This window comes from Mesocricetus auratus, unplaced genomic scaffold (assembly GCF_017639785.1).
Source record: "Mesocricetus auratus isolate SY011 unplaced genomic scaffold, BCM_Maur_2.0 Super-Scaffold_100006, whole genome shotgun sequence".
Classification (NCBI taxonomy): Eukaryota; Metazoa; Chordata; class Mammalia; order Rodentia; family Cricetidae; genus Mesocricetus; species Mesocricetus auratus.
This window is the reverse complement of record NW_024429190.1, coordinates 5,787,922-5,802,796: the sequence shown is the minus strand read 5'-3', so window position 1 is coordinate 5,802,796 and position 14,875 is coordinate 5,787,922.

The following is a 14,875-nucleotide window of genomic DNA, read 5'->3' as shown; positions in this document are numbered from 1 at the left end:
CATTGTTTAAGATCATAATAAAACACTGTTAATATAGAATTAGTTTTACTGAAGTATCTAAAAAGTGGTGTTGAATAACTAAGTATGTAGAGGAAACATTTACGTGTGACATCATTGTAAAGCTCATTTTATTTTAAATGTTATTGAAATTATTGCAATTTTCTGGACAGTGATGGTGCACGCCTTAAATCCTAGCACTCCAGAGGCAGAGGCAGGCGAATATCTATGAGATCTATGAGTTCAAGCCCATCCTTGTCTACAAAGCTACACAGAGAAACCCTGTCTCAAAAAAAAAAAAGAGAAAGAGACAAAAAAAAAACTGCAATTCTACTGAACATTCTTCATGATCATGCCTAAAATTGCATCTTTTTTTTTTTTTTTTTTTTTGGTTTTTACAAGACAGGGTTTCTCTGTATTGTTTTGGAGGCTTTGGTCCGGTCCGGCCTCGAACTAACAGAGATCCGCCTACGTCTGCCTCCTGAGTGCTGGGATTAAAGGTGTTTGCCACCACCACCGGGCTAAAATTGCATTCTTAATTTATAAGTTAGCATATGATCCAGAGTAGAGTTTGTTTACAGTCTTGTCTGTACTTGATAGTTCATAAAATGGAAGAAAAGGAAGCTAAAGTGTTAAAGAAAAACTTTTCTTTAAGTTTCCGCTGACCACTGCGCTCTGGCTTTTCAGATGAGAAATATATTGTGCATAAAAATCAATGGAATTGTGTAAGTCTCCAACCCCAGAGACAATGGGGCAGAGCCCTCCTGGGTCTGGAAGCACAAAAGGGATTGACTGCAGACAGGCAGCAGGAATACTTTGAGAGGTAGAAAACATCCTAAAACAGCTTTCTAATGAAGGAATAGATTGAATTCTACCGTAAAAGCACATGAATTAAATCTCAATAAAGCAGTTTAAATTCATAAGCTGTGTGTACGACTTTTCACATTTCAGCTCTACCACCTAAAGATCCTGGATTCATTGTTCTCATCCCTACAAATAATAGAACTGAATCTTTCATGACTCATGAAACAAATGAGTGTCAGCCCCAAATATGTAGAGGCGGGGCCTTCAAGAAACATGAAACAGCATTCTGCTTCCCAGGAGACAGCACAAGAGACATTCTGGTGGGCATGTTTGCTCATAAGTTTGCAATCACATTTAATTACAGGATGGTAGCTATTAATTACTATGAAGTTGAGACACTGAAGGAATCAGTCTTTGGTTCACATTCTCATAGGCTTCACAAAAGACTTCAAAGTGTGTTTACCTGGGGTTCTTCAAGACAAAGAAAAGAAAATCTACTCTAAAATGAACTCAAAAGTCTTCATAAAAGAGGCTGAACCGGAAAAAGAGAAGACTCTTCCAGAACTTTATATCAGCTAAGGAAGAAATGTCTGTTACACAAAGAAAGGACATCTAAAATGCAGTAGGGTTGATAGGAGGGGCAGGTACACAGGACACCCACACATACTCTCTGTGGTGACTTGTTTTAAGAGTCAATGGAAGCTGAAGATCACAGATATCACAAAGTCCCACACAGAGAGCTCTGTTAAGCGTATATAATGTTTTGATATAATTTTGCTTATAAATTAGACACAACAGACTGGATGACCCAGAGACCTAGGATAGAACCAAAATGAACTAGAGGAAAAAATGTCAATGTAGCGACATCACAGATTGATGTCTAGCCCAACTGTCACCAGAGAGGCTTCATCCAGCAACTGATAGAAACAGACGTAGAGACCCACAGCCAAACATTAGGCAGAGCTCTGGGAACACTGCAGAAGATTGGGAGAAAAGATTGTCAGAGCCAGAGTAGTCAAGGACACCACAAGGAAAGCCACAGAATCAACTGAACAACCAGAAGGCCTACATTTAACTAACCTACTTACTCTGCATATATGTGACAGCTCTTGTGGGACTCCTTAGAGTGGAAGCAGTGACTGTCACTGACCCTTTTACTAGGTTTTGGGACTCTTCCCTCATACTGGGTCACTTTACCCAGCCTTAATACAAGGAAAAGGTGCTTAGTCTTACTGCAACTTTGATATGACATATTTTTTTAATATCCATACGATACCTGCCCTTTCCTGAACAGAAATGGAGGAGGAGTGGATGGGGTGCAGAGGGAGTTGGAAGGAGGGGCTAGGAAGAAAGGAAGGAGGAGCAACCGAGGCAGTGATGTTAAAAAAATATTTAGAAATGGTAAAAGGAAGCAGGACAATTAGTGCAGTATGCTGTATTAAAGTAGGTTTTTGACTCTCCTGTTTGGTTGCCATTGTCGGCTGAAATGAGAGTGACTTGAACACAACTCCTGAATGGACAGCCTGAAGTAACTAAGAGACTGATAACATATGCAGGCCATATTACATGACTGAAACCATGGAGTAGGTACCCTGGATGGGAAATATTGAGACAGTGCAAGATTCAATCTGGTTTCTCATAAAAACTACAGAGTTGAAGGTATGTGGATTATTTCCTTGTCTTTTCCTCTCATCAGACCTGGGCCTGTCACAGGGATTCTTCTAACATCATCTCTGTTGCAAAACATATGATGTGACGCACATTTTGTGTATACAAATCTGCATCAGAACACACTATAACCTGTAAATGTCAAAGTTTCTAGTTTTCCATTCATGTGCAGTTATTATTTTCTTCTTCTTCTTTTTTTTTTTTTTTTTTTTTTTTGGTTTTATGAGACAAGGTTTCTCTGTATTGTTTTGGAGGCTGTCGGTCCAGCCTGGCCTCGAACTCACAGAGATCCACCTGCCTCTGCCTCCCGAGTGCTGGGATTAAAGGCGTGGGCCACCACTGCCTGGCTCTTTTTCTTCTTTTTTAATTAAATTAGAAACCAGCTTGCTTCACATGTCAATCCCAGCTCCCTCTCCTTCTCCTCCTCCCCCGTGCAGTTTCTTTTATCAGTGGAAAATGTGAGCATGCTTTCCACTTGTATTTGCCAAGACAGAATGTAGGGTTTGCTAAAGTTTGTTGTATCCCCATTAAGCCAACTTCACCATCTCTGTCTTCTTTTCAATGATTAAACTTCTTTTCTGATTTTACTAATACATTAAATGTGTTTAAGCCATATTTTTTATTTTATTTACAATTTTTCTCAATTGTTTACCATATACATGTCTTTATTATTATTTTATTTTATAGTTTGCATGCCTCCATCATCACTCTGATTGAGCATGGTTTTTTTTGCTGAAAAATACAAGAGAAAAAGTCACCTCTGTTGCTCTGTTTCTCCAACGTCTGGTGCAAAGAAAGTATTCAATAGTAAACTTTTATTTAATGAATTTTTAAAAAGTCTGTTCAGGTGTGTTGTGAGACTTCAGTCCTTCCAGAAATACAAATTGTGTTCATAAAAGCACAAACAAGGAAACTAGTTGGGTTTTTTTTTGCTTGTTTTTGTTTTTATCTTTCCTTTTTCTTCTTTGAGATGTCTTGACTTAATAGCAGGTAGAGGAACTCTGAAGAATTCAACCTGTCCTAGGAAAAAAAAGAAACCCAAGGACCTTGGTTTTAAGTCTGCTTGCTTGTGTGACCTTCTAACCTGCTGTGAACCAAATCGCTTATTATGTCTACTCTAAATTGCTTATGATGTCTACCGTTTCCTTCCTGTTATCATGAGAAATTACAATGACCAAAACAATTTATAAGAGAAAGCATTTAGTTTGGGGGAATCACAATTCCAGAATGTAATAGAGTTCATGACCATCATGACCGGAAGCATGGGAGCAGGCAGGTAGACAGGAAGGGCTCTGGAGCAGGAGTTGAGAGCTTACATGTTGGTACAAAAACCAGAAGGCACAGAGAAAAAGAGAGATAAAGAACCCCAACTGAACTGGTGTGTGTTCTTGAATTCTGAAATCCTTCACCAACAAGGCCACACCTTCTAATACTTTAAAAAACAGATCTACCAATTGGGTAGCAAATATTCAAACACGTGAGCCTATGTGGGCCAATTCTCATTCAAAAAGGCCAACATGCTTTCATCCCCCAAAACTTGAAAAATAGATAAAGGATTTATATGAAAAAATTCTACCTTTGAAATTAGCAAAATTAACAATAGATATAAACACAAGTTCAAGTAAGTCTGAGATCATGGATCAATATAAACAGTGACTATAAAGTAAAACTCAAAGCAGGTTGTACTGATCTGTAGAACCCAATTCAGAATTAAGATGTTGAAAGTACCTAGAGTCAGGATTGGGGAAAACTACAAAGAGAAACAAGGATAAGGATGACAGTGGGATTCCCAGAATTCATGTATGAAAAAGATGGGCGTGAAATATTTTTTCTTCTTCCAATTGCTTTTATTAGATAATTGAAATATTAGTTTTAAGCAGCTAGTATATTTTCACACAAAGGATCAAGGGGCACATTGATAAAGACATCCACTGAGCAAAAATTGTTATTGGCACATAATCATACTGGGAATTGGACATGAAACCACAATACATGGCTCCAGTCACCTCTATCCCTCCACTAACACTCACACAGATTTCCCACTTTGAACTGTGTTGAAACACTGCAACTGTGTTAGGAACAAAATGCTACCACAGAAGAGGGAAGAAATGTGAACCCGGAAACTAAACTTCAGTTATATCCCAAGGTTCAGTTTTAACACATTGCAAACCCATCAGACTTTAGCTCCCATGAATAACCGTATCACTTATACTTTTTTTTATGACAGGTTCACTCATGCAACATTAGCACTGTATTTGGTTGATATCTGTTGGGAAAATGCTTGTTTGATTTTGTAAATTCGTTTGTTGGGAATTTTTATATTATCATAGTGAAGTGAAAAGAAAGATATGGAAAATTAATGTGCATGGTTTTCTACTACAACAAATAATCATTTTTAGTTTTCCAAGTAGTGTTGCATTTTTTGCTTTCCTCAGATATTGTTAGTTTCTTAAATAAAACATCTTTCTTAAATAGGATAACCTTGTAGAATGTCATTGGGGAATGTCTAAGATTAAGATTTCATTTTCAGTTCTGTCTTCCTCTTAATAAGTAAGCTCTTTTTCAACAGATAACCTAGAATCTGAGATGCCTAAATATTATGGTTATAACAAAACTTGAATTACAATCCACATGACTGGGTGTGAAATTTTAAGGAGTCATAGAGGAGAGACCATTTGCCTGTTCTATATCCAAAATTAAAATTCAAAAGTATGGAAGCAAGAAAAGTAAACATTTCATTTGCTAAAGCTATGCATGAACAACTTTAAGATACATTCAGAAAAAAAATTTCAAGCATAAAGATAATACTATGGGTAAGGATCTCAGCAGTACAAAGATGTGATTGAGGTAAAAAAAATATCCTCTGTTGAAGCAGCTGCAAATGACAGCCTAGTTTTCTATATTACAAAGAAGATAAAGGAGAAAATTATGCCTACAGCAATCGGGGAAAATTAAATAATAACAATGAAGGCACAATTTAAAGGATTAAAAGGATCATAGCACAAAATGGAAGATAGGCATACAAGAGTCAATGAGATTCCTATACAACAAAAGTGAGATTAAAATTTAAACTTAAAGCACATAGTATACAGAAAGGAAATAAACAAGGTACACACAGAATCTACATCTGTCTAAAGCAAGTGAGTGATAGAAGAAGAAAGAATAAGTTGTAGGATAAATACAGGTTGCCAGGATTCAATATTGTTAAAATGTTGGCTCTTTTCATCTTATTTATACCTTATGTAACCACCACAACTCCCAGCAAGTTATTTGGGGGAAATCATCAGTTATTTTAAATGTATATGCTGAAACTTGGAATCTACAATAGCCTAAATAGAGCAAAAGTAACACCATCACCCAGCCCATGACTTATTATAAAGCTCTGGAGTTGTGAGGAATAGACAGGTACCTGAATCAGAGAAGCTCAGAAATGGTTCCCAGTTAGGTGAAATTATTTTCTGTGTGTGTGTGTGTGTGTGTGTGTGTGTGTGTGTGTGTGTGTTTGTGTGTGTGTGTGTGTGTGAGAGAGAGAGAGAGAGGGAGAGAGAGAGAGAAAGAGAGAGAGAGTATGTGTGAGTGAGTGAGTGAGTGAGTGAGTGAGTGAGTGAGTGTGTTGGGGATGGAATCTACAGGTGCACACACCTGCGTGGAAGTCATAGAAGGATCTGTTCTGACATCCACTCTGCCTTATTGGCTTCCGGAAGGGCCTGTCTCGGAGAGCTCACTCTTTTGGCTAAGCTACCTGGTTAGAAAGCTCTCAGGATTTCCCATCTTTACCATACAATGCAAGGATTATAGGTCCATGCAGTCATCCTTATGTTGGATATTTGAACTCAGCTCATCAGGCTTCAGGAGCAAGTACTCAACTACACTAAACCATCTCATCAGATCCGCAACTTTCCACTTAGAAAGGTAAAAGTCAAGTAATCAGCAAAACTACAGTCTTTTCAACAATTGTTTAGTGGATCCAGCATTCAAGCAAGGAAAAAAGGAAGAAACAAAGAAATTCTGTCTCAAAAACCCAAATAATAAGAATAAGAGTAACAGAAACACACACTTTACATCTCACACAAAAAGTAATCAGCACTCTTCATCTTCCTAATATAAACCTCTAACTCTTGTAATAGAAAAGGAGAGAGTTTATATGACCTCAAAGATGATCATTGAGTGAAAATATGGAGAAGCTGGAGTTAACTGAAATTTAAAGATAGGTAGACATTAGTAAGAAAAATTAATAGAAAACCAAAAAATTAAGAAAAGAACTTTTGTAAAATTTATACCAAATGCAAATAATCATTAAAAGTCAATATTAACTTTAAAATGAGATTTTAAGTGGGTAAAATACTAGCTGCTCAGAAGATAAAAGTCAGAAATAGGCCTTTTAATAATCTATCCAGTTTATCTACTATAAAGAAGTTATAAATTAGCATAATGTGGTAGAAAATCTTCATTGCCAACCTGACAAGACTTGGAATCACCCAGGACATACACCCTCAATATATCTTTCAGTGAGTTTCTAGGGATTCGGCTTAACTGAGAAGAGACCACACTGAATTAGATGACACCATTCCCTCAGGCTGGGGATCCAGATTGAATACAAAGAGGAATAAACAGCTGAAGGAGTGTCAGCATCCCCCACTCCCTCCTGTGCACACATTCAGACCAATCGCCACCCACCCGCACCTGCCACTGTGTCTTTCTCATAGCCATGGACTGTATCCAGTCAGACCATAAATCAGCCTTCCTTTCTTACATTACTTCTGACAGGTGCTCTGTTACAGCCGTGAGAACATTCCCCAGTGCACAAAAGAAAGAGAAAAAACTATTAGAATGGATGAAACCATTGAAACTGGCAATGCCATTTCCATCGAGGATATTGAGCAATAGAAACTCCAATTTAATGGTGCAGCCCATTAGGCAGACTGGCCTAATGTAAAAACTTATATATTGTCTAACTATATCTAGCAGTCAAACTTATAATGCATATCCAAATTTGGTGCATAAATATTTATAGAAATAGCACCAGGATAATGTCAAAGTAGACAAAAAATGTCTCCAGTATACATGAGGATATACAAACAAAGGTAATTGGTAATCCTAAAACTGTATACTACTCAGTCACATACAGGAATCAGCTCTCTTTTCACACAGAAGAAAGGAGACTTCCTAAGAACACATTGCTAAGAATAAGAAGGCAGTGTGAAAAAGCCACACACGGTATGAGTGCATTCACATCCAGGTAGAATGCTCAGGTCCTGAAACCCTGGGCATATCAGTGGCCACAGAGGGCAGCCAATAAAGCTCTGAACACATTTCAAGGTGGGTCCAAGACATTATAGAGTTTTCAAAACTTTTAGAATTTTAGCACATAAAGAGTGAAAGGTTATAACATGCATAATTTAAAAAAGAAATGGAGGATAGAAAGCATTGTTGACTTTGATATGACCCTATGCAAGGGGGTGGGAGGAGCTGAACATTCTGAAAAGAGAGGAGTATGAAAGGCTAAGTAGGGACAGAAAAGAAATGGACACCAACTGTATGATCTAGTCGATGATATTATTTTTCACAGGCTTGTGATGAGTAATGCCAATATTCCCTTGGTGTATGACAGTATGGGACAATTAACTAAAGGGAAGACTGGGCCTAGGTTGTTATGATTGGAGTAAGGAGCAGATGAGGAGGGAGTGGGCGCAATGACCTTAGCAGAGGATTACATTGAAGGCATCTGACACTCAGAGGATGCTTTGTGAGTTGAAAACCTAAAAGTCATTGCTTTACAGCAGTTAGCACACTGAGAACTCCATTCTATAACTATTTTCCAATTTAAGGAAGTAGGAATCTTTGGCAAAGAAATTCAAAAGCTGAAGCCCAACAACTTACAATGTCACGGAATTTTAAAAAATGTAAAACAAGACAAAGCAAAGCTAAACAAATCCACAGCTGCAGACATATTCACATAATATGGAGATAAATGTAGGGGAACTAAAGGCTCTCAGTGGCCCAAAATGGGACAATTTCCACAACATGGTGGGGAAAGAACTAAATCACAACAAAACAGAAAATAACTCTCCACAAGTTCTTGCAGGGATGAGTCAGGTATTGGACCCTTAGCAAATTCTGCATGCAGCAGATTTATGAAAGGTTCTAAGTTATTACTCTAATCATGGAATGCCAGAAGAAGCCGTTTTGGCAATGTTCTGCAAAATGTCTGGGTGGTGTTTCTTTTCCTTTTTTTCTTCCTTTTTTTGTTTGTTTGTTTTCAAGACACAGTTTCTCTGTGGACCTCACTCCATAGACCAGGCTGACTTTGAACTCGCAGAGATCCGCCCTCCTTTGCCTCCTGAGTGCTGGGAATAAAGGTGTGTGCCACCACTGCTTGGCCTGTGCTATTTCTAAAACTTCCATAAAGGAGGGATGAGGGGAAGAGAGAGACGTCTTAGCAAACAAGGAAATTCATGCAAAGTTTTCTTGATGAGATCTTGGGACATAGCAGGGTATTTGCTTCAGCTAATAATATTCATTTGTGTTCATTAACATTTGACAAATGTCTCAGAACAGCCGATGCTAATGATGAGTGGTGCTAGGTTTGGCTGTAGAATGCTGCCTTCTCAACCATTTTACAAACTACTTCAAAAAATATTTGGAGTCAATGAAAATAACATCAAAATATGCTTTTTATATTTAATACAAGTTTAACTAATATTGAAATGTGGTTGCAAGAAGTACACCATAAACAGAATAAAGTACACCCAACTGACAAAGTACATTGATGAATATGCTAACATTTGCCTCAAAATTATTAAAATAAGAACAGCATCCTGATGCATCCTCTCCTCCCAGGAGATCACATGGCAACTCTCCACTCTTGACTACATTTCCCAGAATCTTCCTCGACTCCTAGCCCCACCTATCCTGCTTCCCTATTGGCCAACAGTGCTTTATTCATTAACCAGTAAGAAAGACATATACACAGAAGGACTTCCCCCATAAAACAATGACAGATACATGAATAAACAGATAGAGTGTTGTAAATAAATATAAAATAGAACTTAAAACACTCAATAATGTACATATTTATCTTCAAGAATTATTGATTATAACTTTTAACATACTATCACTTCTCTGTGTGATTATTGATTTACTGAAGTATTATTTGCAGCGATAAAATGTTGAGATATTACATAAGAATATTGGTAATTATTGTGAAATCCCTCTAACTGTATATGAATAGAGTCTATATTTACACATTGACTACAGATATGTATTCAGTTTGAAAAAAGCTTATAATTCAAAATTTCATCAAATTTGTGTATATCAAAACTTGGAGACGATAAACTATTATTTTAACATAGAGTTTCTTGGATTATTTGGATTCTGAGTGGTGATGGTTTCCGTGTTACATCTCTTGACTTCACCTGTCATTTATTATTTTGAAATGTGAATGTGTGATGAAAATTAATGTACTATGCATACTGAGTTTGGGCATCTTTTATTAATAATAGATTGAATCTATAAAATTTCCTGTAGAACCATCACCTGGAATAATGTATCCTTCTGCTGAAAGATCATGCTCATCAGAATGTAGAACTCTTAATACCAACAGGACCAGAGATCTGAAGGAGTCATTTACCTTCGGCGTTTCTTTCTTGCCTCCCATGATCACCTATCTAACTATAGGTTCTATCCCAAACCTTCCACACTACATAAGCTATGCTCACATCTAGATCTTAAATGTTAAAAAACAGGGAAGAAAATGATTAAGTACCACATCCTGAAATTGAAAACACATATAAAGATTATAAACAGGAGACCCTGACCTCCTCCTTAAAGGTGAAACATATCTGGGAAGTGAATGTGAGATGAATTAGGTATAAAGGGTGTAACAGTTACATTTTTAGTTATTCAAACCTTGGATATTCACTTTATATTAAATTATGAAGAATATATTGCAATTAAATATAATCTGGGCACTGGAGATTATCATCAGCAATGTTAAATGTGTAGACTAATGGGGATAACACTCAAACTCAAGTGTCTATGACAGATACTTGAAGGTAGGGCATACCAGCTAATAAATAAAAAACTAGGTGGAATAAACTGAAAAATTTATAACTATCTATAACTAAAAATGGGATCAAAGTGAAAGGGTTTTAGATTAACCATGGAAAGTAAAAATAATTGATGACTAGTTTTCCTAGTTATAACTATATATATAACTAAAAATGTGATCAAACTGAAAGGGTTTTGGTTTAACAATGGAAAGCAAGAATAATTGATGGGTAATTTTCCTAGAGCAATGGCTGTCAACCTTCATATTGTGGTGATGCTTCACTATAAAATTATTTTTATTTCTACTTAATTACTATAATTTTGGCACTGTTATGAATTCTAATACAAATATTTTTGGAGACAGAGGTTTGCCCACGGGTTGAGAACCATTGGTGTAATCTATTACTTTTAATTTGTTAAATTTAACCCTTTTAGTTAGCCACTATTAAAAACTGTGTCAGAATGGCTGAGTGGGTGAAGGTACTTGCTGCCAAGTCTTCCTGAGTTTGAATCTGTAGGGCCTATGTTGGGGGAAAGAACAATTTGATACCTGAGGGCTATCTTCTGAACTACACACACAAACACACATACACACACACACACACAGACAAGGACATGCACATGGACACAGACATGGACCAGAACATGCAAGTATACACACAAACAAATAAGTAGACATATAAATGTTTAAAAATTAAAATTAAGTGGGAGAAGTTACTTAAGTTTTTATGTACAGCAATTGCATATGTAATTTTTAATGTGGTGTCTAACTTCAGGAAAAGTATATAAACATATAACTTTATTTAAAACTACTATATAGATTTATGAATATTATTTATATACCCTCTATAAACAATTTTATCAATAATAATGGAAATTATCAGACACATCCTATTCAAAATTCAGGACAGACTTCAAGAGGTTAGTAGAACTATAATTAACATACAGACATGTTAATGTAGCAGTTAGGAAAAATCTTCAAGACAACTTCATTGAATGATTTCAGTTCGTGTACAAGAAATCTGAGAACCTGTGAAGTTGATATTTTTCAGTGAGTGATGGAGATAGACCTATCACAATGTGTTTTTTGTGAAAAACTGTAGAAGCATCGGGTTCCTCCATTAATGTTTTCCTGCAGTTGGAGCACAACACCATGACTCCAAAGTCCACCTGTCCAGGGTCATATGTAATATTATAGCTATTATTGTTAAGGTCATTATTGTTTGAAAAATAGACAACTTAGAAATCATTACTTTGTTGCATTTCAGAATGGAATATAAACTTTCCTCAGAGCCAGACTCAATTATCTTTATGGATGAAATGGCTAAAATAAACTTTGCAATTCATTTTGACACTCTCAGTTACTCATAAAGTGAAGATGGGTTCAACTTTTTAATTGTGTTTTTCTGTGGATTATCCTGGCCAGATGGAGAAGTTGCAAATCATTATGCTTGACATCACCACTGAGCTCTCCAGGTACTTCATAGTTAGGAGGAGATTGAATTTCAGGGCTTCCTGACTTTGGCTGAGGATTGATGGAACTTCTCCATGGGTGTAATTGTAAAATCTACAAAGTGCAGAATTTAAGCACAGGAAAACATCAAATCCAAATCCCTAAATTTTATGATTGAAAATTGTGTTTTCTTAAGATACCAACTGACTTGTGTAAAATCAACAAATGAGGAAAAATCTCCCACAATATGTGAAACAGTAAAGGAACCAATTTGTAGGCAGTTGTCTTACTCAGTAAGACATCCCTTACAGAACTTCATGATCAAGTCTCGTTTTTGTGGCATCTGTGCTTTGCCTCACATTAGTACTATCAGTGTAATGTCAATTACAATGGCTTGTGTGTAATGCTCAGAAATACAGGCATTTGCATTCACTGTGTGTACTTACTGAAGCCAAACAACTGCTTATGCTTACTGCTTTGGCCTTAGTCATGCACTCCCAATTTTGCATCTAGAGCTTTGCGGTGCTCTTGCAATCAGAGCTGATAACCTCTGCTTATTTTTACTCTTGGAAAATGGATTCAATTGTGTGTCTTATCGTTGAAGTCATAGAAGACAGTTATACATTTGGGATTTAATTAAAGTTCACAGATGTTATTGCCTTTGAAAACCACGGCCTGATATTAGGGAGAAAGTCTCTTTTATCACAAATCTTACACTCCATTGTAGGAAAACAGCAAAAAAGCTTCCCAGATTAATTATTTTATAAAGGCACACATGATATTCAGAAACATGGAATATCTTAAACTGGGGAGGAATGCAAACTCCATGGAGTATATTGGTCATGGAATAGATCTTTAGAAGCACAACAGGACTGAGTGGATTCAATCAATATAAAGGAAATGAATTTGTAGAGTGATGAGGGAAGTCCTTCTGTATATATGTTGTCTTGTTGCTTGATTAAATAAAGCACTGTTGGCCAAGAAGGGAAGCAAGATAGGTGGGACAGGGATTTGAGGAGGATTCTGGGAAACAGAGGCACAGTCAGTCATGATGTAGGATGCAGGAGAAGTTAGAGTTCTGGACCCTTTTCTCCAGTCAGAGAAGACCATGTGGAAATACTCAGATTAGCAGTTATGGTTTAATAATTAAGTCTGAGCTAGCCGATAAGGAACCAAGAAAATGACCAACAGCTTCATAATTAATATAATGTTTCATGTGTTACTTGGGGACTGAGACAGCTCAGGACCCAGGCAGCTGGCGGGAAGACTACACATTACTGTAGAGAATGTTGCAAAAGAAAGAACGTGAAGGCAGAAGACAGCAGGTGAAACATATAAATAAAATTTTTAAAAGGTATGTTTCAAAGGGGAGAGTGGAGGAATTACAAGAGCACATTGGGCATGAATGAGTAAAGCCTTTCTCTTTTGTGTATTTTTCTATTTGGGCTGTTATTATTAGGTAAGTTTAACTTAGTTTGAAAACAGATGGTTCCAGACACCATTTCCTATGCCCATCACCTCAGAAAATGTGGTGTCTTCTAAAGACCATCCTGAACAGCATAGTGAGATCCTGGCTCAAAGTAAGTAAATAAGGGATTGGTATGTAGCTTGCTTCATCCACTGCTTTGCCTTGTTATACACAAATTCCCAGGTTCGATTCCCCACATGACATAAATCAGACTTGGTAGTACTTGCCTGCAATCCCAACTCTTGTGTGGTGGAGGCAGGAAGATCAGAAGTTTAAGGTCATCCCTGGCTACATAGTAAGTTTTAAAGCCTTGTGATACCAGACTGATGAATTTCGACAGGTTTTGATCAGTCATATTCATATCTAATTTCCAAGACTTGGAATGAATGGACTTAAGGCCTTCCAGAAGCCTGGAAATAACTCATGGTTTGGCATGAAAAGAAGTCACTGGTTCTTGGGGTGTTTTTTTCAAAGGTTGCATTTACATGTGGGGGTGTTTTCCCTGTATAAGTGAATGTGAACTATAAGTGTGCCTGATGCCAGAGAAGAATTAACCTGACTGGAGTTATGGACAGTTGGGAGCTGCTGTAGGGATTCTGGAAAACAAAGTGGTTCTTTTTTGTGGAGTTGTTAGAGAATATTTCAATTTTATTTTCTATCTGTATGATAGAGAAACACCATGATGAAAAGCAAATTGGAGAGGAGAGAACTTAATTCCATCTGACACTTCCTTGTAACGGTCTCTCACCGAAGGAAGTCAAGGCAAAAGCTCAAGGCTGGAACCTAAGGGCAAAACATGAAGTAAAAGTCATAAAGGAATGCTTGCCAGTGGCTCTTTACTGGCTAGCTAAGCTTATATTAATCTTTTTACTTATATGTTCCAGGCCTAGTTGTATAGAGAGAGTATGTTACTGGCCATAGTGGGCTAGGACCGCCTAATGAATTAGCAATCAAAAAGTATCCCCACAGACATGTCCACAGGCCAATCTGATGGAGGCAATGCTTCAGCTGAGGTTCCTTCTGTCCAGGTGTGTCAAGTTGACAAGCAAGTTTAGCCAACTCAAGAAAATTTACTGATCCAAGTTTGCATGGGCATATGTTCCCATTTTGGTTTCTTGGTCGTGGAACTTTCTTTACTATACAGGGACAGAAAATCAGATAAATATCCAGTTCTCAGCTAAAAGCTAACATTAAGCAAAATGCATAATTATCCATAAAATGATCACTTATCAGTGAATCAGAAACACCATAAATCTTACTTTTATACTTCTTTTTTACATTATTAAGATCCTAGAGAATTTACTTTCTGTAGATTACAGCAGCATTTCCAAAACAGGAGTGTACTTTGCAGAATGAGGTTCCATTTCTGCAGATCTGTGAGGCTAATGGGGGACAAATGTGCCAAGAAAACAACCCTAGGGCCAGAGAAAGGAGTT